At 37.7% G+C, this 25,082-nt stretch overlaps 14 non-coding genes across 14 annotated transcripts; all 14 read right to left on the bottom strand.

Annotated features, from left to right (window-relative positions):
• Positions 1-397: 397 nt before the first annotated feature.
• On the bottom strand, positions 398-469 carry trnaq-cug (transfer RNA glutamine (anticodon CUG)). The gene has a single exon. It is a non-coding gene; the product is annotated as a tRNA-Gln (tRNA).
• A 1,362-nt stretch (positions 470-1,831) lies between these two features.
• Positions 1,832-1,903, bottom strand: trnaq-cug (transfer RNA glutamine (anticodon CUG)). The gene has a single exon. It is a non-coding gene; the product is annotated as a tRNA-Gln (tRNA).
• Positions 1,904-3,271: 1,368 nt separating this feature from the next.
• Positions 3,272-3,343, bottom strand: trnaq-cug (transfer RNA glutamine (anticodon CUG)). The gene has a single exon. It is a non-coding gene; the product is annotated as a tRNA-Gln (tRNA).
• A 1,368-nt stretch (positions 3,344-4,711) lies between these two features.
• trnaq-cug (transfer RNA glutamine (anticodon CUG)) lies at positions 4,712-4,783 on the bottom strand. The gene has a single exon. It is a non-coding gene; the product is annotated as a tRNA-Gln (tRNA).
• Positions 4,784-6,151: 1,368 nt separating this feature from the next.
• trnaq-cug (transfer RNA glutamine (anticodon CUG)) lies at positions 6,152-6,223 on the bottom strand. The gene has a single exon. It is a non-coding gene; the product is annotated as a tRNA-Gln (tRNA).
• Positions 6,224-7,591: 1,368 nt separating this feature from the next.
• Positions 7,592-7,663, bottom strand: trnaq-cug (transfer RNA glutamine (anticodon CUG)). Its single transcript has one exon. It is a non-coding gene; the product is annotated as a tRNA-Gln (tRNA).
• A 1,368-nt stretch (positions 7,664-9,031) lies between these two features.
• On the bottom strand, positions 9,032-9,103 carry trnaq-cug (transfer RNA glutamine (anticodon CUG)). The gene has a single exon. It is a non-coding gene; the product is annotated as a tRNA-Gln (tRNA).
• A 2,638-nt stretch (positions 9,104-11,741) lies between these two features.
• On the bottom strand, positions 11,742-11,813 carry trnaq-cug (transfer RNA glutamine (anticodon CUG)). The gene has a single exon. It is a non-coding gene; the product is annotated as a tRNA-Gln (tRNA).
• A 2,787-nt stretch (positions 11,814-14,600) lies between these two features.
• trnaq-cug (transfer RNA glutamine (anticodon CUG)) lies at positions 14,601-14,672 on the bottom strand. The gene has a single exon. It is a non-coding gene; the product is annotated as a tRNA-Gln (tRNA).
• Positions 14,673-16,040: 1,368 nt separating this feature from the next.
• On the bottom strand, positions 16,041-16,112 carry trnaq-cug (transfer RNA glutamine (anticodon CUG)). The gene has a single exon. It is a non-coding gene; the product is annotated as a tRNA-Gln (tRNA).
• Positions 16,113-17,481: 1,369 nt separating this feature from the next.
• Positions 17,482-17,553, bottom strand: trnaq-cug (transfer RNA glutamine (anticodon CUG)). Its single transcript has one exon. It is a non-coding gene; the product is annotated as a tRNA-Gln (tRNA).
• Positions 17,554-18,921: 1,368 nt separating this feature from the next.
• Positions 18,922-18,993, bottom strand: trnaq-cug (transfer RNA glutamine (anticodon CUG)). Its single transcript has one exon. It is a non-coding gene; the product is annotated as a tRNA-Gln (tRNA).
• A 1,369-nt stretch (positions 18,994-20,362) lies between these two features.
• trnaq-cug (transfer RNA glutamine (anticodon CUG)) lies at positions 20,363-20,434 on the bottom strand. Its single transcript has one exon. It is a non-coding gene; the product is annotated as a tRNA-Gln (tRNA).
• Positions 20,435-24,164: 3,730 nt separating this feature from the next.
• On the bottom strand, positions 24,165-24,236 carry trnaq-cug (transfer RNA glutamine (anticodon CUG)). The gene has a single exon. It is a non-coding gene; the product is annotated as a tRNA-Gln (tRNA).
• Positions 24,237-25,082: the final 846 nt, after the last annotated feature.

Here is a 25,082-nt window from a genome sequence, read left to right as displayed (position 1 = left end):
ATCGTCAGCACACAGATTGGCAAGGCATTGACCTAATTGTGGCAACAACTGCTTTGTCTCATGTTTGTAATCTGGTCAAGTGACAGACATTTTTGCCATTTACAATAAATTGTAGCAGGAAAACCCATATAATCTCAAAATGTCAGCCAGGTTTAGAAAGGTGCCACAGAGGCATGACCTCTGACAATTAAAATGAAAAGTGCTTACTAAGCATTACACTGTGGAAACTTCAAAAGAACCCTTTTTCCTTATAGCTGATTTCAGAGTCCACAATGCTTACCTTTACTCCATAACCAACAAGACAACATGTTTGTACTGGTGGCTTCAGAATCCAGACCTTTCCATTATAAAATTGATAGGTTTGGTTTTATGTTGTCTCAGAAACAAGGACTTCAACAAGTTCCACTGAGAGTCGAACTCAGATTACTGGATTCAGAGTCCAGAGTGCTAACCATTACACCATGGAACCTTAACCAAACAACTGGGTGGCCTACATTGCTGGATTCAGAATGAATTGCTTATCCCAGTACCTAATGGAAGGAACAAAAATGAAGTGTGATGTCTTCATTTATTGATGGTGAATCACTTATCTGACGAGAAATCTCTTTAGCTTAATGCCATCTATGCTAGGATAATCAGCATTTAGTTTTCCAAAATCACAGGCATTTAAGAATTCCTCACAAAAGGTTAATCGAATCTGATCCATCAATACAGGCTGCAGCCATTAAAAAAACTTGCTACCAGAAAATACCTGCGAGCTGAAATGAACAACAAGCATTCAATAGTTTCCACCAAGAGTTGAAGTGGGATCACCAGAGACAAAGACCAGATTGCTAACTATTACACCACAGAAACAACAAAAAAATGCTTTTACTCTTCTTGTATTGATGTAATCACAACCGCAGGTTGTTACATCAAGCAAAACAACAAAAATATGTTTCGTGTCTTCTGTATCGCTGGATTCAGTGTCCGTAGTACTTGAAAATATATTATACAAATGTTTAAAATATCTTTTGTGTCTTTACTTTTGCCGGATTCAGTGACAAGCCTGCTTACAATCCCAATCTGCAAACAACAAATCGAGCCTTATTGTCTTGTGTTTCACTGGATTCAGAGTCCACAGTCCTTTCAATTCCATCATAAAACAAATCCAAAAATGTTTTGTCTTCTGTATTGCTAGATTCAGAGGGCAGAGTGCTTTCTATATAACACATCTGTCTTTTTTTTTGTAAGACATGAGTTCCTTTTATATAACTTTATCTTGTCCAACATCATCAGGACACAGATTGGAAAGGCATTGACCTAATTTTGGCAACAACTGCTTTGTCTCATGTTTGTAATCCGTATATGGCAGAGTGCTTTCCATATATCACATCTCCTGTCTTTTTTTTGTAAGACATGATTTGGTAGGTTTACCTTGTCCAGCATCGTCAGCACACAGATTGGCAAGGCATTGACCTAATTGTGGCAACAACTGCTTTGTCTCATGTTTGTAATCTGGTCAAGTGACAGACATTTTTGCCATTTACAATAAATTGTAGCAGGAAAACCCATATAATCTCAAAATGTCAGCCAGGTTTAGAAAGGTGCCACGGAGGCATGACCTCTGACAATTAAAATGAAAAGTGCTTACTAAGCATTACACTGTGGAAACTTCAAAAGAACCCTTTTTCCTTATAGCTGATTTCAGAGTCCACAATGCTTACCTTTACTCCATAACCAACAAGACAACATGTTTGTACTGGTAGCTTCAGAATCCAGACCTTTCCATTATAAAATTGATAGGTTTGGTTTTATGTTGTCTCAGAAACAAGGTAATAGCGACTTCAACAAGTTCCACTGAGAGTCGAACTCAGATCACTGGATTCAGAGTCCAGAGTGCTAACCATTACACCATGGAACCTTAACCAAACAACTGGGTGGCCTGCATTGCTGGATTCAGAATGAATTGCTTGTCCCAGTACCTAATGGAAGGAACAAAAATGAAGTGTGATGTCTTCGTTTATTGATGGTGAATCACTTATCTGACGAGAAATCTCTTTAGCTTAATGCCATCTATGCTAGGATAATCAGCATTTAGTTTTCCAAAATCACAGGCATTTAAGAATTCCTCACAAAAGGTTAATCGAATCTGATCCATCAATACAGGCTGCAGCCATTAAAAAAACTTGCTACCAGAAAATACCTGCGAGCTGAAATGAACAACAAGCATTCAATAGGTTCCACCAAGAGTGGAACTGGGATCACCAGAGACAAAGACCAGATTGCTAAGTATTACAACACAGAAACAACAAAAAAATGCTTTTGCTCTTCTTGTATTGATGTAATCACAACCGCAGGTGTATACTCTTACATCAAGCAAAACAACAAAAATATGTTTCGTGTCTTCTGTATCGCTGGATTCAGTGTCCGTAGTACTTGCAAATATGTTATACAAATGTTTAAAATATCTTTTGTGTCTTTACTTTTGCCGGATTCAGTGTCAAGCCTGCTTACAATCCCAATCTGCAAACAACAAATCGAGCCTTATTGTCTTGTGTTTCACTGGATTCAGAGTCCACAGTCCTTTCAATTCCATCATAAAACAAATCCAAAAATGTTTTGTCTTCTGTATTGCTAGATTCAGAGGGCAGAGTGCTTTCTATATATCACATCTGTCTTTTTTTTGTAAGACATGAGTTCCTTTTATATAACTTTATCTTGTCCAACATCATCAGGACACAGATTGGCAAGGCATTGACTTAATTTTGGCAACAACTGCTTTGTCTCATGTTTGTAATCCGTATATGGCAGAGTGCTTTCCATATATCACATCTCCTGTCTTTTTTTTGTAAGACATGATTTGGTAGGTTTACCTTGTCCAGCATCATCAGCACACAGATTGGCAAGGCATTGACCTAATTGTGGCAACAACTGCTTTGACTCATGTTTGTAATCTGGTCAAGTGACAGACATTTTTGCCATTTACAATAAGTTGTAGCAAGAAAACCCATATAATCTCAAAATGTCAGCCAGGTTTAGAAAGCTGCCATGGAGGCATGACCTCTGACAATTTAAAATGAAAACTGCTTACTAAGCTTTACACTGTGGAAACTTCAAAACAAACCTTCTTCCTTATAGCTGATTTCAGAGTCCACAATGCTTACCTTTACTCCATAACCAACAAGACAACATGTTTGTATTGGTGGCTTCAGAATCCAGACCTTTCCATTATGAAATTAATAGGCTTGGTTTTATATTATCTCAGAAACAAGGTAACAGGGACTTCAGCAGATTCCACTGAGAGTCGAACTCAGATGATTGGATTCAGAGTCCAGAGTGCTAACCATTACACCATGGAACCTTAACCAAACAACTGGGTGGCCTGCATTGTTGGATTCAGAATGAATTGCTTATCCCAGTACCTAATGGAAGGAACAAAAATGAAGTGTGATGTCTTCGTTTATTGATGGTGAATCACTTATCTGACGAGAAATCTCTTTAGCTTAATGCCATCTATGCTAGGATAATCAGCATTTAGTTTTCCAAAATCACAGGCATTTAAGAATTCCTCACAAAAGGTTAATCGAATCTGATCCATCAATACAGGCTGCAGCCATTAAAAAAACTTGCTACCAGAAAGTACCTGCGAGCTGAAATGAACAACAAGCATTCAATAGGTTCCACCAAGAGTTGAACTGGGATCACCAGAGACAAAGACCAGATTGCTAACTATTACACCACAGAAACAACAAAAAAATGCTTTTGCTCTTCTTGTATTGATGTAATCACAACCGCAGGTGTATACTCTTACATCAAGCAAAACAACAAAAATATGTTTCGTGTCTTCTGTATCGCTGGATTCAGTGTCCGTAGTACTTGCAAATATGTTATACAAATGTTTAAAATATCTTTTGTGTCTTTACTTTTGCCGGATTCAGTGTCAAGCCTGCTTACAATCCCAATCTGCAAACAACAAATCGAGCCTTATTGTCTTGTGTTTCACTGGATTCAGAGTCCACAGTCCTTTCAATTCCATCATAAAACAAATCCAAAAATGTTTTGTCTTCTGTATTGCTAGATTCAGAGGGCAGAGTGCTTTCTATATATCACATCTGTCTTTTTTTTGTAAGACATGAGTTCCTTTTATATAACTTTATCTTGTCCAACATCATCAGGACACAGATTGGCAAGGCATTGACCTAATTTTGGCAACAACTGCTTTGTCTCATGTTTGTAATCCGTATATGGCAGAGTGCTTTCCATATATCACATCTCCTGTCTTTTTTTTGTAAGACATGATTTGGTAGGTTTACCTTGTCCAGCATCATCAGCACACAGATTGGCAAGGCATTGACCTAATTGTGGCAACAACTGCTTTGACTCATGTTTGTAATCTGGTCAAGTGACAGACATTTTTGCCATTTACAATAAGTTGTAGCAAGAAAACCCATATAATCTCAAAATGTCAGCCAGGTTTAGAAAGCTGCCACGGAAGCATGACCTCTGACAATTTAAAATGAAAACTGCTTACTAAGCTTTACACTGTGGAAACTTCAAAACAAACCTTCTTCCTTATAGCTGATTTCAGAGTCCACAATGCTTACCTTTACTCCATAACCAACAAGACAACATGTTTGTATTGGTGGCTTCAGAATCCAGACCTTTCCATTATGAAATTAATAGGCTTGGTTTTATATTATCTCAGAAACAAGGTAACAGGGACTTCAGCAGATTCCACTGAGAGTCGAACTCAGATGATTGGATTCAGAGTCCAGAGTGCTAACCATTACACCATGGAACCTTAACCAAACAACTGGGTGGCCTGCATTGTTGGATTCAGAATGAATTGCTTATCCCAGTACCTAATGGAAGGAACAAAAATGAAGTGTGATGTCTTCGTTTATTGATGGTGAATCACTTATCTGACGAGAAATCTCTTTAGCTTAATGCCATCTATGCTAGGATAATCAGCATTTAGTTTTCCAAAATCACAGGCATTTAAGAATTCCTCACAAAAGGTTAATCGAATCTGATCCATCAATACAGGCTGCAGCCATTAAAAAAACTTGCTACCAGAAAGTACCTGCGAGCTGAAATGAACAACAAGCATTCAATAGGTTCCACCAAGAGTTGAACTGGGATCACCAGAGACAAAGACCAGATTGCTAACTATTACACCACAGAAACAACAAAAAAATGCTTTTGCTCTTCTTGTATTGATGTAATCACAACCGCAGGTGTATACTCTTACATCAAGCAAAACAACAAAAATATGTTTCGTGTCTTCTGTATCGCTGGATTCAGTGTCCGTAGTACTTGCAAATATGTTATACAAATGTTTAAAATATCTTTTGTGTCTTTACTTTTGCCGGATTCAGTGTCAAGCCTGCTTACAATCCCAATCTACAAACAACAAATCGAGCCTTATTGTCTTGTGTTTCACTGGATTCAGAGTCCACAGTCCTTTCAATTCCATCATAAAACAAATCCAAAAATGTTTTGTCTTCTGTATTGCTAGATTCAGAGGGCAGAGTGCTTTCTATATATCACATCTGTCTTTTTTTTGTAAGACATGAGTTCCTTTTACATAACTTTATCTTGTCCAAAATCATCAGGACACAGATTGGCAAGGCATTGACCTAATTTTGGCAACAACTGCTTTGTCTCATGTTTGTAATCCGTATATGGCAGAGTGCTTTCCATATATCACATCTCCTGTCTTTTTTTTGTAAGACATGATTTGGTAGGTTTACCTTGTCCAGCATCATCAGCACACAGATTGGCAAGGCATTGACCTAATTGTGGCAACAACTGCTTTGTCTCATGTTTTTAATCTGGTCAAGTGACAGACATTTTTGCCATTTACAATAAGTTGTAGCAAGAAAACCCATATAATCTCAAAATGTCAGCCACGTTTAGAAAGCTGCCACAGAGGCATGACCTCTGACAATTTAAAATGAAAACTGCTTACTAAGCATTACACTGTGGAAACTTCAAAACAAACCTTCTTCCTTATAGCTGATTTCAGAGTCCACAATGCTTACCTTTACTCCATAACCAACAAGCCAACATGTTTGTACTGGTGGCTTCAGAATCCAGACCTTTCCATTATAAGATTGATAGGTTTGGTATTATGTTGTCTCAGAAACAAGGTAATAGGGACTTCAACAAGTTCCACTGAGAGTCGAACTCAGATCACTGGACTCAGAGTCCAGAGTGCTAACCATTACACCATGGAACCTTAACCAAACAACTGGGTGGCCTGCATTGCTGGATTCAGAATGAATTGCTTGTCCCAGTACCTAATGGAAGGAACAAAAATGAAGTGTGATGTCTTCGTTTATTGATGGTGAATCACTTATCTGACGAGAAATCTCTTTAGCTTAATGCCATCTATGCTAGGATAATCAGCATTTAGTTTTCCAAAATCACAGGCATTTAAGAATTCCTCACAAAAGGTTAATCGAATCTGATCCATCAATACAGGCTGCAGACATTAAAAAAACTTGCTACCAGAAAGTACCTGCGAGCTGAAAGAAACAACAAGTATTCAATAGGTTCCACCAAGAGTTGAACTGGGATCACCAGAGACAAAGACCAGATTGCTAAGTATTACACCACAGAAACAACAAAAAAATGCTTTTGCTCTTCTTGTATTGATGTAATCACAACCGCAGGTGTATACTGTTACATCAAGCAAAACAACAAAAATATGTTTCGTGTCTTCTGTATCGCTGGATTCAGTGTCCGTAGTACTTGCAAATATTTTATACAAATGTTTAAAATATCTTTTGTGTCTTTACTTTTGCCGGATTCAGTGTCAAGCCTGCTTACAATCCCAATCTGCAAACAACAAATCGAGCCTTATTGTCTTGTGTTTCACTGGATTCAGAGTCCACAGTCCTTTAAATTCCATCATAAAACAAATCCAAAAATGTTTTGTCTTCTGTATTGCTAGATTCAGAGGGCAGAGTGCTTTCTATATATCACATCTGTCTTTTTTTTGTAAGACATGAGTTCCTTTTATATAACTTTATCTTGTCCAACATCATGAGGACACAGATTGGCAAGGCATTGACCTAATTTTGGCAACAACTGCTTTGTCTCATGTTTGTAATCCGTATATGGCAGAGTGCTTTCCATATATCACATCTCCTGTCTTTTTTTTTGTAAGACATGATTTGGTAGGTTTACCTTGTCCAGCATCATCAGCACACAGATTGGCAAGGCATTGACCTAATTGTGGCAACAACTGCTTTGTCTCATGTTTGTAATCTGGTCAAGTGACAGACATTTATGCCATTTACAATAAATTGTAGCAAGAAAACCCATATAATCTCAAAATGTCAGCCAGGTTTAGAAAGCTGCCACGGAGACATGACCTCTGACAATTAAAATGAAAAGTGCTTACTAAGCATTACACTGTGGAAACTTCAAAAGAACCCTTTTTCCTTATAGCTGATTTCAGAGTCCACAATGCTTACCTTTACTCCATAACCAACAAGACAACATGTTTGTACTGGTGGCTTCAGAATCCAGACCTTTCCATTATAAAATTGATAGGTTTGGTTTTATGTTGTCTCAGAAACAAGGTAATAGGGACTTCAACAAGTTCCACTGAGAGTTGAACTCAGATCACTGGACTCAGAGTCCAGAGTGCTAACCATTACACCATAGAACCTTAACCAAACAAATGGGTGGCCTGCATTGCTGGATTCAGAATGAATTGCTTGTCCCAGTACCTAATGGAAGGAACAAAAATGAAGTGTGATGTCTTCGTTTATTGATGGTGAATCACTTATCTGACGAGAAATCTCTTTAGCTTAATGCCATCTATGCTAGGATAATCAGCATTTAGTTTTCCAAAATCACAGGCATTTAAGAATTCCTCACAAAAGGTTAATCGAATCTGATCCATCAATACAGGCTGCAGCCATTAAAAAAACTTGCTACCAGAAAGTACCTGCGAGCTGAAAGAAACAACAAGTATTCAATAGGTTCCACCAAGAGTTGAACTGGGATCACCAGAGACAAAGACCACATTGCTAAGTATTACACCACAGAAACAACAAAAAAATGCTTTTGCTCTTCTTGTATTGATGTAATCACAACCGCAGGTGTATACTGTTACATCAAGCAAAACAACAAAAATATGTTTCGTGTCTTCTGTATCGCTGGATTCAGTGTCCGTAGTACTTGCAAATATATTATACAAATGTTTAAAATATCTTTTGTGTCTTTACTTTTGCCGGATTCAGTGTCAAGCCTGCTTACAATCCCAATCTGCAAACAACAAATCGAGCCTTATTGTCTTGTGTTTCACTGGATTCAGAGTCCACAGTGCTTTCAATTCCATCATAAAACAAATCCAAAAATGTTTTGTCTTCTGTATTGCTAGATTCAGAGGGCGGAGTGCTTTCTATATATCACATCTGTCTTTTTTTTGTAAGACATGAGTTCCTTTTACATAACTTTATCTTGTCCAACATCATCAGGACACAGATTGGCAAGGCATTGACCTAATTTTGGCAACAACTGCTTTGTCTCATGTTTGTAATCCGTATATGGCAGAGTGCTTTCCATATATCACATCTCCTGTCTTTTTTTTGTAAGACATGATTTGGTAGGTTTACCTTGTCCAGCATCATCAGCACACAGATTGGCAAGGCATTGACCTAATTGTGGCAACAACTGCTTTGTCTCATGTTTTTAATCTGGTCAAGTGACAGACATTTTTGCCATTTACAATAAGTTGTAGCAAGAAAACCCATATAATCTCAAAATGTCAGCCACGTTTAGAAAGCTGCCACAGAGGCATGACCTCTGACAATTTAAAATGAAAACTGCTTACTAAGCATTACACTGTGGAAACTTCAAAACAAACCTTCTTCCTTATAGCTGATTTCAGAGTCCACAATGCTTACCTTTACTCCATAACCAACAAGCCAACATGTTTGTACTGGTGGCTTCAGAATCCAGACCTTTCCATTATAAAATTGATAGGTTTGGTATTATGTTGTCTCAGAAACAAGGTAATAGGGACTTCAACAAGTTCCACTGAGAGTCGAACTCAGATCACTGGATTCAGAGTCCAGAGTGCTAACCATTACACCATGGAACCTTAACCAAACAACTGGGTGGCCTGCATTGCTGGATTCAGAATGAATTGCTTGTCCCAGTACCTAATGGAAGGAACAAAAATGAAGTGTGATGTCTTCGTTTATTGATGGTGAATCACTTATCTGACGAGAAATCTCTTTAGCTTAATGCCATCTATGCTAGGATAATCAGCATTTAGTTTTCCAAAATCACAGGCATTTAAGAATTCCTCACAAAAGGTTAATCGAATCTGATCCATCAATACAGGCTGCAGACATTAAAAAAACTTGCTACCAGAAAGTACCTGCGAGCTGAAAGAAACAACAAGTATTCAATAGGTTCCACCAAGAGTTGAACTGGGATCACCAGAGACAAAGACCAGATTGCTAAGTATTACACCACAGAAACAACAAAAAAATGCTTTTGCTCTTCTTGTATTGATGTAATCACAACCGCAGGTGTATACTGTTACATCAAGCAAAACAACAAAAATATGTTTCGTGTCTTCTGTATCGCTGGATTCAGTGTCCGTAGTACTTGCAAATATTTTATACAAATGTTTAAAATATCTTTTGTGTCTTTACTTTTGCCGGATTCAGTGTCAAGCCTGCTTACAATCCCAATCTGCAAACAACAAATCGAGCCTTATTGTCTTGTGTTTCACTGGATTCAGAGTCCACAGTCCTTTAAATTCCATCATAAAACAAATCCAAAAATGTTTTGTCTTCTGTATTGCTAGATTCAGAGGGCAGAGTGCTTTCTATATATCACATCTGTCTTTTTTTTGTAAGACATGAGTTCCTTTTATATAACTTTATCTTGTCCAACATCATCAGGACACAGATTGGCAAGGCATTGACCTAATTTTGGCAACAACTGCTTTGTCTCATGTTTGTAATCCGTATATGGCAGAGTGCTTTCCATATATCACATCTCCTGTCTTTTTTTTTGTAAGACATGATTTGGTAGGTTTACCTTGTCCAGCATCATCAGCACACAGATTGGCAAGGCATTGACCTAATTGTGGCAACAACTGCTTTGTCTCATGTTTGTAATCTGGTCAAGTGACAGACATTTATGCCATTTACAATAAATTGTAGCAAGAAAACCCATATAATCTCAAAATGTCAGCCAGGTTTAGAAAGCTGCCACGGAGGCATGACCTCTGACAATTAAAATGAAAAGTGCTTACTAAGCATTACACTGTGGAAACTTCAAAAGAACCCTTTTTCCTTATAGCTGATTTCAGAGTCCACAATGCTTACCTTTACTCCATAACCAACAAGACAACATGTTTGTACTGGTGGCTTCAGAATCCAGACCTTTCCATTATAAAATTGATAGGTTTGGTTTTATGTTGTCTCAGAAACAAGGTAATAGGGACTTCAACAAGTTCCACTGAGAGTCGAACTCAGAGTCCAGAGTGCTAACCATTACAGCATGGAACCTTAACCAAACAACTGGGTGGCCTGCATTGCTGGATTCAGAATGAATTGCTTGTCCCAGTACCTAATGGATGGAACAAAAATGAAGTGTGATGTCTTCGTTTATTGATGGTGAATCACTTATCTGACCAGAAATATCTTTAGCTTAATGCCATCTATGCTAGGATAATCAGCATTTAGTTTTCCAAAATCACAGGTATTTAAGAATTCCTCACAAAAGGTTAATCGAATCTGATCCATCAATACAGGCTGCAGACATTAAAAAAACTTGCTACCAGAAAGTACCTGCGAGCTGAAAGAAACAACAAGTATTCAATAGGTTCCACCAAGAGTTGAACTGGGATCACCAGAGACAAAGACCAGATTGCTAAGTATTACACCACAGAAACAACAAAAAAATGCTTTTGCTCTTCTTGTATTGATGTAATCACAACCGCAGGTGTATACTGTTACATCAAGCAAAACAACAAAAATATGTTTCGTGTCTTCTGTATCGCTGGATTCAGTGTCCGTAGTACTTGCAAATATATTATACAAATGTTTAAAATATCTTTTGTGTCTTTACTTTTGCCGGATTCAGTGTCAAGCCTGCTTACAATCCCAATCTGCAAACAACAAATCGAGCCTTATTGTCTTGTGTTTCACTGGATTCAGAGTCCACAGTGCTTTCAATTCCATCATAAAACAAATCCAAAAATGTTTTGTCTTCTGTATTGCTAGATTCAGAGGGCAGAGTGCTTTCTATATATCACATCTGTCTTTTTTTTGTAAGACATGAGTTCCTTTTATATAACTTTATCTTGTCCAACATGATCAGGACACAGATTGGCAAGGCATTGACCTAATTGTGGCAAAAACTGCTTTGTCTCATGTTTTTAATCTGGTCAAGTGACAGACATTTTTGCCATTTACAATAAGTTGTAGCAAGAAAACCCATATAATCTCAAAATGTCAGCCACGTTTAGAAAGCTGCCACGGAGGCATGACCTCTGACAATTTAAAATGAAAACTGCTTACTAAGCATTACACTGTGGAAACTTCAAAACAAACCTTCTTCCTTATAGCTGATTTCAGAGTCCACAATGCTTACCTTTACTCCATAACCAACAAGCCAACATGTTTGTACTGGTGGCTTCAGAATCCAGACCTTTCCATTATAAAATTGATAGGTTTGGTTTTATGTTGTCTCAGAAACAAGGTAATAGGGACTTCAACAAGTTCCACTGAGAGTCGAACTCAGATCACTGGATTCAGAGTCCAGAGTGCTAACCATTACACCATGGAACCTTAACCAAACAACTGGGTGGCCTGCATTGCTGGATTCAGAATGAATTGCTTGTCCCAGTACCTAATGGAAGGAACAAAAATGAAGTGTGATGTCTTCGTTTATTGATGGTGAATCACTTATCTGAAGAGAAATATCTTTAGCTTAATGCCATCTATGCTAGGATAATCAGCATTTAGTTTTCCAAAATCACAGGCATTTAAGAATTCCTCACAAAAGGTTAATCGAATCTGATCCATCAATACAGGCTGCAGACATTAAAAAAACTTGCTACCAGAAAGTACCTGCGAGCTGAAAGAAACAACAAGTATTCAATAGGTTCCACCAAGAGTTGAACTGGGATCACCAGAGACAAAGACCAGATTGCTAAGTATTACACCACAGAAACAACAAAAAAATGTTTTGCTCTTCTTGTATTGATGTAATCACAACCGCAGGTGTATACTGTTACATCAAGCAAAACAACAAAAATATGTTTCGTGTCTTCTGTATCGCTGGATTCAGTGTCCGTAGTACTTGCAAATATATTATACAAATGTTTAAAATATCTTTTGTGTCTTTACTTTTGCCAGATTCAGTGTCAAGCCTGCTTACAATCCCAATCTGCAAACAACAAATCGAGCCTTATTGTCTTGTGTTTCACTGGATTCAGAGTCCACAGTCCTTTCAATTCCATCATAAAACAAATCCAAAAATGTTTTGTCTTCTGTATTGCTAGATTCAGAGGGCAGAGTGCTTTCTATATATCACATCTGTCTTTTTTTTGTAAGACATGAGTTCCTTTTACATAACTTTATCTTGTCAAACATCATCAGGACACAGATTGGCAAGGCATTGACCTAATTTTGGCAACAACTGCTTTGTCTCATGTTTGTAATCCGTATATGGCAGAGTGCTTTCCATATATCACATCTCCTGTCTTTTCTTTGTAAGACATGATTTGGTAGGTTTACCTTGTCCAGCATCATCAGCACACAGATTGGCAAGGCATTGACCTAATTGTGGCAACAACTGCTTTGTCTCATGTTTTTAATCTGGTCAAGTGACAGACATTTTTGCCATTTACAATAAGTTGTAGCAAGAAAACCCATATAATCTCAAAATGTCAGCCACGTTTAGAAAGCTGCCACGGAGGCATGACCTCTGACAATTAAAATGAAAAGTGCTTACTAAGCATTACACTGTGGAAACTTCAAAAGAACCCTTTTTCCTTATAGCTGATTTCAGAGTCCACAATGCTTACCTTTACTCCATAACCAACAAGACAACATGTTTGTACTGGTGGCTTCAGAATCCAGACCTTTCCTTTATAAAATTGATAGGTTTGGTTTTATGTTGTCTCAGAAACAAGGTAATAGGGACTTCAACAAGTTCCACTGAGAGTCGAATTCAGAGTCCAGAGTGCTAACCATTACAGCATGGAACCTTAACCAAACAAATGGGTGGCCTGCATTGCTGGATTCAGAATGAATTGCTTGTCCCAGTACCTAATGGAAGGAACAAAAATGAAGTGTGATGTCTTCGTTTATTGATGGTGAATCACTTATCTGACGAGAAATCTCTTTAGCTTAATGCCATCTATGCTAGGATAATCAGCATTTAGTTTTCCAAAATCACAGGCATTTAAGAATTCCTCACAAAAGGTTAATTGAATCTGATCCATCAATACAGGCTGCAGCCATTAAAAAAACTTGCTACCAGAAAGTACCTGCGAGCTGAAAGAAACAACAAGTATTCAATAGGTTCCACCAAGAGTTGAACTGGGATCACCAGAGACAAAGACCACATTGCTAAGTATTACACCACAGAAACAACAAAAAAATGCTTTTGCTCTTCTTGTATTGATGTAATCACAACCGCAGGTGTATACTGTTACATCAAGCAAAACAACAAAAATATGTTTCGTGTCTTCTGTATCGCTGGATTCAGTGTCCGTAGTACTTGCAAATATATTATACAAATGTTTAAAATATCTTTTGTGCCTTTACTTTTGCCGGATTCAGTGTCAAGCCTGCTTACAATCCCAATCTGCAAACAACAAATCGAGCCTTATTGTCTTGTGTTTCACTGGATTCAGAGTCCACAGTCCTTTCAATTCCATCATAAAACAAATCCAAAAATGTTTTGTCTTCTGTATTGCTAGATTCAGAGGGCAGAGTGCTTTCTATATATCACATCTGTCTTTTTTTTGTAAGACATGAGTTCCTTTTACATAACTTTATCTTGTCCAACATCATCAGGACACAGATTGGCAAGGCATTGACCTAATTTTGGCAACAACTGCTTTGTCTCATGTTTGTAATCCGTATATGGCAGAGTGCTTTCCATATATCACATCTCTTTTTTTTGTAAGACATGATTTGGTAGGTTTACCTTGTCCAGCATCATCAGCACACAGATTGGCAAGGCATTGACCTAATTGTGGCAACAATTGCTTTGTCTCATGTTTGTAATCTGGTCAAGTGACAGACATTTTTGCCATTTACAATAAGTTGTAGCAAGAAAACCCATATAATTTCAAAATGTCAGCCAGGTTTAGAAAGCTGCCACGGAGGCATGACCTCTGACAATTTAAAATGAAAACTGCTTACTAAGCATTACACAGTGGAAACTTCAAAACAAACCTTCTTCCTTATAGCTGATTTCAGAGTCCACAATGCTTACCTTTACTCCATAACCAACAAGACAACATGTTTGTACTAGTGGCTTCAGAATCCAGACCTTTCCATTATAAAATTGATAGGTTTGGTTTTATGTTGTCTCAGAAACAAGATAATAGGGACTTCAACAAGTTCCACTGAGAGTCGAACTCAGATCACTGGATTCAGAGTCCAGAGTGCTAACCATTACACCATGGAACCTTAACCAAACAACTGGGTGGCCTGCATTGCTGGATTCAGAATGAATTGCTTGTCCCAGTACCTAATGGAAGGAACAAAAATGAAGTGTGATGTCTTCGTTTGTTGATGGTGAATCACTTATCTGACGAGAAATCTCTTTAGCTTAATGCCATCTATGCTAGGATAATCAGCATTTAGTTTTCCAAAATCACAGGCATTTAAGAATTCCTCACAAAAGGTTAATCGAATCTGATCCATCAATACAGGCTGCAGCCATTAAAAAAACTTGCTACCAGAAAGTACCTGCGAGCTGAAAGAAACAACAAGTATTCAATAGGTTCCACCAAGAGTTGAACTGGGATCACCAGAGACAAAGACCACATTGCTAAGTATTACACCACAGAAACAACAAAAAAATGCTTTTGCTCTTCTTGTATTGATGTAATCACAACCGCAGGTGTATACTGTTACATCAAGCAAAACAACAAAAATATGTTTCGTGTCTTCTGTATCGCTGGATTCAGTGTCCGTAGTACTTGCAAATATATTATACAAATGTTTAAAATATCTTTTGTGTCTTTACTTTTGCCGGATTCAGTGTCAAGCCTGCTTACAATCCCAATCTGCAAACAACAAATCGAGCCTTATTGTCTTGTGTTTCACTGGATTCAGAGTCCACAGTCCCTTCAATTCCATCATAAAACAAATCCAAAAATGTTTTGTCTTCTGTATTGCTAGATTCAGAGGGCAGAGTGCTTTCTATATATCACATCTGTCTTTTTTTTGTAAGACATGAGTTCCTTTTATATAACTTTATCTTGTCCAACATCATCAGGACACAGATTGGCAAGGCATTGACCTAATTTTGGCAACAACTGCTTTGTCTCATGTTTGTAATCCGTATATGGCAGAGTGCTTTCCATATATCACATCTCCTGTCTTTTTTTTGTAAGACATGATTTGGTAGGTTTACCTTGTCCAGCATCATCAGCACACAGATTGGCAAGGCATTGACCTAATTGTGGCAACAATTGCTTTGTCTCATGTTTGTAATCTGGTCAAGTGACAGACATTTTTGCCATTTACAATAAGTTGTAGCAAGAAAACCCATATAATTTCAAAATGTCAGCCAGGTTTAGAAAGCTGCCACGGAGGCATGACCTCTGACAATTTAAAATGAAAACTGCTTACTAAGCATTACACAGTGGAAACTTCAAAACAAACCTTCTTCCTTATAGCTGATTTCAGAGTCCACAATGCTTACCTTTACTCCATAACCAACAAGAGAACATGTTTGTACTAGTGGCTTCAGAATCCAGACCTTTCCATTATAAAATTGATAGGTTTGGTTTTATGTTGTCTCAGAAACAAGATAATAGGGATTTCAACAAGTTCCACTGAGAGTCGAACTCAGATCACTGGATTCAGAGTCCAGAGTGCTAACCATTACACCATGGAACCTTAACCAAACAACTGGGTGGCCTGCATTGCTGGATTCAGAATGAATTGCTTGTCCCAGTACCTAATGGAAGGAACAAAAATGAAGTGTGATGTCTTCGTTTATTGATGGTGAATCACTTATCTGACGAGAAATCTCTTTAGCTTAATGCCATCTATGCTAGGATAATCAGCATTTAGTTTTCCAAAATCACAGGCATTTAAGAATTCCTCACAAAAGGTTAATCGAATCTGATCCATCAATACAGGCTGCAGCCATTAAAAAAACTTGCTACCAGAAAGTACCTGCGAGCTGAAAGAAACAACAAGTATTCAATAGGTTCCACCAAGAGTTGAACTGGGATCACCAGAGACAAAGACCAGATTGCTAAGTATTACACCACAGAAACAACAAAAAAATGCTTTTGCTCTTCTTGTATTGATGTAATCACAACCGCAGGTGTATACTGTTACATCAAGCAAAACAACAAAAATATGTTTCGTGTCTTCTGTATCGCTGGATTCAGTGTCCGTAGTACTTGCAAATATATTATACAAATGTTTAAAATATCTTTTGTGTCTTTACTTTTGCCGGATTCAGTGTCAAGCCTGCTTACAATCCCAATCTGCAAACAACAAATCGAGCCTTATTGTCTTGTGTTTCACTGGATTCAGAGTCCACAGTCCCTTCAATTCCATCATAAAACAAATCCAAAAATGTTTTGTCTTCTGTATTGCTAGATTCAGAGGGCAGAGTGCTTTCTATATATCACATCTGTCTTTTTTTTGTAAGACATGAGTTCCTTTTATATAACTTTATCTTGTCCAACATCATCAGGACACAGATTGGCAAGGCATTGACCTAATTTTGGCAACAACTGCTTTGTCTCATGTTTGTAATCCGTATATGGCAGAGTGCTTTCCATATATCACATCTCCTGTCTTTTTTTTTGTAAGACATGATTTGGTAGGTTTACCTTGTCCAGCATCATCAGCACACAGATTGGCAAGGCATTGACCTAATTGTGGCAACAACTGCTTTGTCTCATGTTTGTAATCTGGTCAAGTGACAGACATTTTTGCCATTTACAATAAGTTGTAGCAAGAAAACCCATATAATTTCAAAATGTCAGCCAGGTTTAGAAAGCTGCCACGGAGGCATGACCTCTGACAATTTAAAATGAAAACTGCTTACTAAGCATTACACTGTGGAAACTTGAAAACAAACCTTCTTCCTTATAGCTGATTTCAGAGTCCACAATGCTTACCTTTACTCCATAACCAACAAGACAACATGTTTGTACTAGTGGCTTCAGAATCCAGACCTTTCCATTATAAAATTGATAGGTTTGGTTTTATGTTGTCTCAGAAACAAGATAATAGGGACTTCAACAAGTTCCACTGAGAGTCGAACTCAGATCACTGGATTCAGAGTCCAGAGTGCTAACCATTACACCATGGAACCTTAACCAAACAACTGGGTGGCCTGCATTGCTGGATTCAGAATGAATTGCTTGTCCCAGTACCTAATGGAAGGAACAAAAATGAAGTGTGATGTCTTCGTTTATTGATGGTGAATCACTTATCTGACGAGAAATCTCTTTAGCTTAATGCCATCTATGCTAGGATAATCAGCATTTAGTTTTCCAAAATCACAGGCATTTAAGAATTCCTCACAAAAGGTTAATCGAATCTGATCCATCAATACAGGCTGCAGACATTAAAAAAACTTGCTACCAGAAAGTACCTGCGAGCTGAAAGAAACAACAAGTATTCAATAGGTTCCACCAAGAGTTGAACTGGGATCACCAGAGACAAAGACCACATTGCTAAGTATTACACCACAGAAACAACAAAAAAATGCTTTTGCTCTTCTTGTATTGATGTAATCACAACCGCAGGTGTATACTGTTACATCAAGCAAAACAACAAAAATATGTTTCGTGTCTTCTGTATCGCTGGATTCAGTGTCCGTAGTACTTGCAAATATATTATACAAATGTTTAAAATATCTTTTGTGTCTTTACTTTTGCCGGATTCAGTGTCAAGCCTGCTTACAATCCCAATCTGCAAACAACAAATCGAGCCTTATTGTCTTGTGTTTCACTGGATTCAGAGTCCACAGTCCCTTCAATTCCATCATAAAACAAATCCAAAAATGTTTTGTCTTCTGTATTGCTAGATTCAGAGGGCAGAGTGCTTTCTATATATCACATCTGTCTTTTTTTTGTAAGACATGAGTTACTTTTATATAACTTTATCTTGTCCAACATCATCAGGACACAGATTGGCAAGGCATTGACCTAATTTTGGCAACAACTGCTTTGTCTCATGTTTGTAATCCGTATATGGCAGAGTGCTTTCCATATATCACATCTCCTGTCTTTTTTTTGTAAGACATGATTTGGTAGGTTTACCTTGTCCAGCATCATCAGCACACAGATTGGCAAGGCATTGACCTAATTGTGGCAACAATTGCTTTGTCTCATGTTTGTAATCTGGTCAAGTGACAGACATTTTTGCCATTTACAATAAGTTGTAGCAAGAAAACCCATATAATTTCAAAATGTCAGCCAGGTTTAGAAAGCTGCCACGGAGGCATGACCTCTGACAATTTAAAATGAAAACTGCTTACTAAGCATTACACAGTGGAAACTTCAAAACAAACCTTCTTCCTTATAGCTGATTTCAGAGTCCACAATGCTTACCTTTACTCCATAACCAACAAGAGAACATGTTTGTACTAGTGGCTTCAGAATCCAGACCTTTCCATTATAAAATTGATAGGTTTGGTTTTATGTTGTCTCAGAAACAAGATAATAGGGACTTCAACAAGTTCCACTGAGAGTCGAACTCAGATCACTGGATTCAGAGTCCAGAGTGCTAACCATTACACCATGGAACCTTAACCAAACAACTGGGTGGCCTGCATTGCTGGATTCAGAATGAATTGCTTGTCCCAGTACCTAATGGAAGGAACAAAAATGAAGTGTGATGTCTTCGTTTATTGATGGTGAATCACTTATCTGACGAGAAATCTCTTTAGCTTAATGCCATCTATGCTAGGATAATCAGCATTTAGTTTTCCAAAATCACAGGCATTTAAGAATTCCTCACAAAAGGTTAATCGAATCTGATCCATCAATACAGGCTGCAGCCATTAAAAAAACTTGCTACCAGAAAGTACCTGCGAGCTGAAAGAAACAACAAGTATTCAATAGGTTCCACCAAGAGTTGAACTGGGATCACCAGAGACAAAGACCAGATTGCTAAGTATTACACCACAGAAACAACAAAAAAATGCTTTTGCTCTTCTTGTATTGATGTAATCACAACCGCAGGTGTATACTGTTACATCAAGCAAAACAACAAAAATATGTTTCGTGTCTTCTGTATCGCTGGATTCAGTGTCCGTAGTACTTGCAAATATATTATACAAATGTTTAAAATATCTTTTGTGTCTTTACTTTTGCCGGATTCAGTGTCAAGCCTGCTTACAATCCCAATCTGCAAACAACAAATCGAGCCTTATTGTCTTGTGTTTCACTGGATTCAGAGTCCACAGTCCCTTCAATTCCATCATAAAACAAATCCAAAAATGTTTTGTCTTCTGTATTGCTAGATTCAGAGGGCAGAGTGCTTTCTATATATCACATCTGTCTTTTTTTTGTAAGACATGAGTTCCTTTTATATAACTTTATCTTGTCCAACATCATCAGGACACAGATTGGCAAGGCATTGACCTAATTTTGGCAACAACTGCTTTGTCTCATGTTTGTAATCCGTATATGGCAGAGTGCTTTCCATATATCACATCTCCTGTCTTTTTTTTTGTAAGACATGATTTGGTAGGTTTACCTTGTCCAGCATCATCAGCACACAGATTGGCAAGGCATTGACCTAATTGTGGCAACAACTGCTTTGTCTCATGTTTGTAATCTGGTCAAGTGACAGACATTTTTGCCATTTACAATAAGTTGTAGCAAGAAAACCCATATAATTTCAAAATGTCAGCCAGGTTTAGAAAGCTGCCACGGAGGCATGACCTCTGACAATTTAAAATGAAAACTGCTTACTAAGCATTACACTGTGGAAACTTGAAAACAAACCTTCTTCCTTATAGCTGATTTCAGAGTCCACAATGCTTACCTTTACTCCATAACCAACAAGACAACATGTTTGTACTAGTGGCTTCAGAATCCAGACCTTTCCATTATAAAATTGATAGGTTTGGTTTTATGTTGTCTCAGAAACAAGATAATAGGGACTTCAACAAGTTCCACTGAGAGTCGAACTCAGATCACTGGATTCAGAGTCCAGAGTGCTAACCATTACACCATGGAACCTTAACCAAACAACTGGGTGGCCTGCATTGCTGGATTCAGAATGAATTGCTTGTCCCAGTACCTAATGGAAGGAACAAAAATGAAGTGTGATGTCTTCGTTTATTGATGGTGAATCACTTATCTGACGAGAAATCTCTTTAGCTTAATGCCATCTATGCTAGGATAATCAGCATTTAGTTTTCCAAAATCACAGGCATTTAAGAATTCCTCACAAAAGGTTAATCGAATCTGATCCATCAATACAGGCTGCAGACATTAAAAAAACTTGCTACCAGAAAGTACCTGCGAGCTGAAAGAAACAACAAGTATTCAATAGGTTCCACCAAGAGTTGAACTGGGAGCACCAGAGACAAAGACCACATTGCTAAGTATTACACCACAGAAACAACAAAAAAATGCTTTTGCTCTTCTTGTATTGATGTAATCACAACCGCAGGTGTATACTGTTACATCAAGCAAAACAACAAAAATATGTTTCGTGTCTTCTGTATCGCTGGATTCAGTGTCCGTAGTACTTGCAAATATATTATACAAATGTTTAAAATATCTTTTGTGTCTTTAATTTTGCCGGATTCAGTGTCAAGCCTGCTTACAATCCCAATCTGCAAACAACAAATCGAGCCTTATTGTCTTGTGTTTCACTGGATTCAGAGTCCACAGTCCTTTCAATTCCATCATAAAACAAATCCAAAAATGTTTTGTCTTCTGTATTGCTAGATTCAGAGGGCAGAGTGCTTTCTATATATCACATCTGTCTTTTTTTTGTAAGACATGAGTTCCTTTTATATAACTTTATCTTGTCCAACATCATCAGGACACAGATTGGCAAGGCATTGACCTAATTTTGGCAACAACTGCTTTGTCTCATGTTTGTAATCCGTATATGGCAGAGTGCTTTCCATATATCACATCTCCTGTCTTTTTTTTGTAAGACATGATTTGGTAGGTTTACCTTGTCCAGCATCATCAGCACACAGATTGGCAAGGCATTGACCTAATTGTGGCAACAACTGCTTTGTCTCATGTTTGTAATCTGGTCAAGTGACAGACATTTTTGCCATTTACAATAAGTTGTAGCAAGAAAACCCATATAATCTCAAAATGTCAGCCAGGTTTAGAAAGGTGCCATGGAGGCATGACATCTGACAATTAAAATGAAAACTGCTTACTAAGTATTACACTGTGGAAACTTCAAAACAAACCTTCTTCCTTATAGCTGATTTCAGAGTCCATTATGCTTACCTTTACTCCATAACCAACAAGACAACATGTTTGTACTGGTGGCTTCAGAATCCAGACCTTTCCATTATAAAATTGATAGGGTTGGTTTTATGTTGTCTCAGAAACAAGGTAATAGGGACTTTAACAGGTTCCACTGAGAGTCCAACTCAAATCACTGGCTTCAGAGTCCAGAGTGCAAACCATTACACCATGAAACCTTAACCAAACAACTGGGTGGCCTGCATTGCTGGATTCAGAATGAATTGCTTATCGCAGTACCTAATGGAAGGAACAAAAATGAAGTGTGATGTCTTCGTTTATTGATGGTGAATCATTTATCTGACGAGAAATCTCTTTAGCTTAATGCCATCTATGCTAGGATAATCAGCATTTAGTTTTCCAAAATCACAGGCATTTAAGAATTCCTCACAAAAGTTTAATCGAATCTGATCCATCAATACAGGCTGCAGCCATTAAAAAAACTTGCTACCAGAAAGTACCTGCGAGCTGAAATGAACAACAAGCATTCAATAGGTTCCACCAAGAGTTGAACTGGGATCACCAGAGACAAAGACCAGATTGCTAACTATTACACCACAGAAACAACAAAAAAATGCTTTTGCTCTGCTTGTATTGATGTAATCACAACCGCAGGTGTAAACTGTTACATCAAGCAAAACAACAAATATATGTTTTGTGTCTTCTCTATCGCTGGACTCAGTGTCCGTAGTACTTGCAAATATATTATACAAATGTTTAAAATATCTTTTGTGTCTTTACTTTTGCCGGATTCAGTGTCAAGCCTGCTTACAATCCCAATCTGCAAACAACAAATCGAGCCTTATTGTCTTGTGTTTCACTGGATTCAGAGTCCACAGTGCTTTCAATTCCATCATAAAACAAATCCAAAAATGTTTTGTCTTCTGTATTGCTAGATTCAGAGGGCAGAGTGCTTTCTATATATCACATGTCTTTTTTTTGTAAGACATGAGTTCCTTTTATATAACTTTATCTTGTCCAAGATCATCAGGACACAGATTGGCAAGGCATTGACCTAATTGTGGCAACAACTGCTTTGTCTCATGTTTGTAATCCGTATATGGCAGAGTGCTTTCCATATATCACATCTCCTGTCTTTTTATTGTAAGACATGATTTGGTAGGTTTACCTTGTCCAGCATCATCAGCACACAGATTGGCAAGGCATTGACCTAATTGTGGCAACAACTGCTTTGTCTCATGTTTTTAATCTGGTCAAGTGACAGACATTTTTGCCATTTACAATAAGTTGTAGCAAGAAAACCCATATAATCTCAAAATGTCAGCCAGGTTTAGAAAGATACCACGGAGGCATGACCTCTGACAATTTAAAATGAAAACTGCTTACTAAGCATTACACTGTGGAAACTTCAAAACAAACCTTCTTCCTTATAGCTGATTTCAGAGTCCACAATGCTTACCTTTACTCCATAACCAACAAGACAACATGTTTGTACTGGTGGCTTCAGAATCCAGACCTTTCCATTATAAAATTGATAGGTTTGGTTTTATGTTGTCTCAGAAACAAGGTAATAGGGACTTCAACAAGTTCCACTGAGAGTCGAACTCAGAGTCCAGAGTGCTAACCATTACAGCATGGAACCTTAACCAAACAACTGGGTGGCCTGCATTGCTGGATTCAGAATGAATTGCTTGTCCCAGTACCTAATGGAAGGAACAAAAATGAAGTGTGATGTCTTCGTTTATTGATGGTGAATCACTTATCTGCCGAGAAATCTCTAGCTTAATGCCATCTATGCTAGGATAATCAGCATTTAGTTTTCCAAAATCACAGGCATTTAAGAATTCCTCACAAAAGGTTAATCGAATCTGATCCATCAATACAGGCTGCAGCAATTAAAAAAACTTGCTACCAGAAAGTACCTGCGAGCTGAAATGAACAACAAGCATTCAATAGGTTCCACCAAGAGTTGAACTGTGATCACCAGAAACAAAGATCAGATTGCTAACTATTACACCACAGAAACAACAAAAAAATGCTTTTACTCTTCTTGTATTGATGTAATCACAACCGCAGGTGTATACTGTTACATCAAGCAAAACAACAAAAATATGTTTCGTGTCTTCTGTATCGCTGGATTCAGTGTCCGTAGTACTTGCAAATATATTATACAAATGTTTAAAATATCTTTTGTGTCTTTACTTTTGCTGGATTCAGTGTCAAGCCTGCTTACAATCCCAATCTGCAAACAACAAATCGAGCCTTATTGTCTTGTGTTTCACTGGATTCAGAGTCCACAGTCCTTTCAATTCCATCATAAAACAAATCCAAAAATGTTTTGTCTTCTATATTGCTAGATTCAGAGGGCAGAGTGCTTTCTATATATCACATCTGTCTTTTTTTTGTAAGACATGTTTGTATGGTGGCTACAGAATCCATAACTTTCCATTATAAAATTGATAGGGTTGGTTTTATGTTGTCTCAGAAACAAGGTAATAGGGACTTCAACAGGTTCCACTGAGAGTCGAACTCAAATCACTGGATTCAGAGTCCAGAGTGCAAACCATTACACCATGAAACCTTAACCAAACAACTGGGTGGCCTGCATTGCTGGATTCAGAATGAATTGCTTATCGCAGTACCTAATGGAAGGAACAAAAATGAAGTGTGATGTCTTCGTTTATTGATGGTGAATCACTTATCTGACGAGAAATCTCTTTAGCTTAATGCCATCTATGCTAGGATAATCAGCATTTAGTTTTCCAAAATCACAGGCATTTAAGAATTCCTCACAAAAGTTTAATCGAATCTGATCCATCAATACAGGCTGCAGCCATTAAAAAAACTTGCTACCAGAAAGTACCTGCGAGCTGAAATGAACAACAAGCATTCAATAGGTTCCACCAAGAGTTGAACTGGGATCACCAGAGACAAAGACCAGATTGCTAACTATTACACCACAGAAACAACAAAAAAATGCTTTTGCTCTGCTTGTATTGATGTAATCACAACCGCAGGTGTAAACTGTTACATCAAGCAAAACAACAAATATATGTTTTGTGTCTTCTCTATCGCTGGACTCAGTGTCCGTAGTACTTGCAAATATATTATACAAATGTTTAAAATATCTTTTGTGTCTTTACTTTTGCCGGATTCAGTGTCAAGCCTGCTTACAATCCCAATCTGCAAACAACAAATCGAGCCTTATTGTCTTGTGTTTCACTGGATTCAGAGTCCACAGTGCTTTCAATTCCATCATAAAACAAATCCAAAAATGTTTTGTCTTCTGTATTGCTAGATTCAGAGGGCAGAGTGCTTTCTATATATCACATGTCTTTTTTTTGTAAGACATGAGTTCCTTTTATATAACTTTATCTTGTCCAAGATCATCAGGACACAGATTGGCAAGGCATTGACCTAATTGTGG

This window comes from Electrophorus electricus, chromosome 5 (assembly GCF_041902795.1).
Source record: "Electrophorus electricus isolate QZ-2024a chromosome 5, ASM4190279v1, whole genome shotgun sequence".
NCBI classification, from domain to species: domain Eukaryota; kingdom Metazoa; phylum Chordata; class Actinopteri; order Gymnotiformes; family Gymnotidae; genus Electrophorus; species Electrophorus electricus.
The sequence above is the reverse complement of the archived record's forward strand: the minus strand, read 5'-3'. Positions and strand labels throughout refer to the sequence as shown.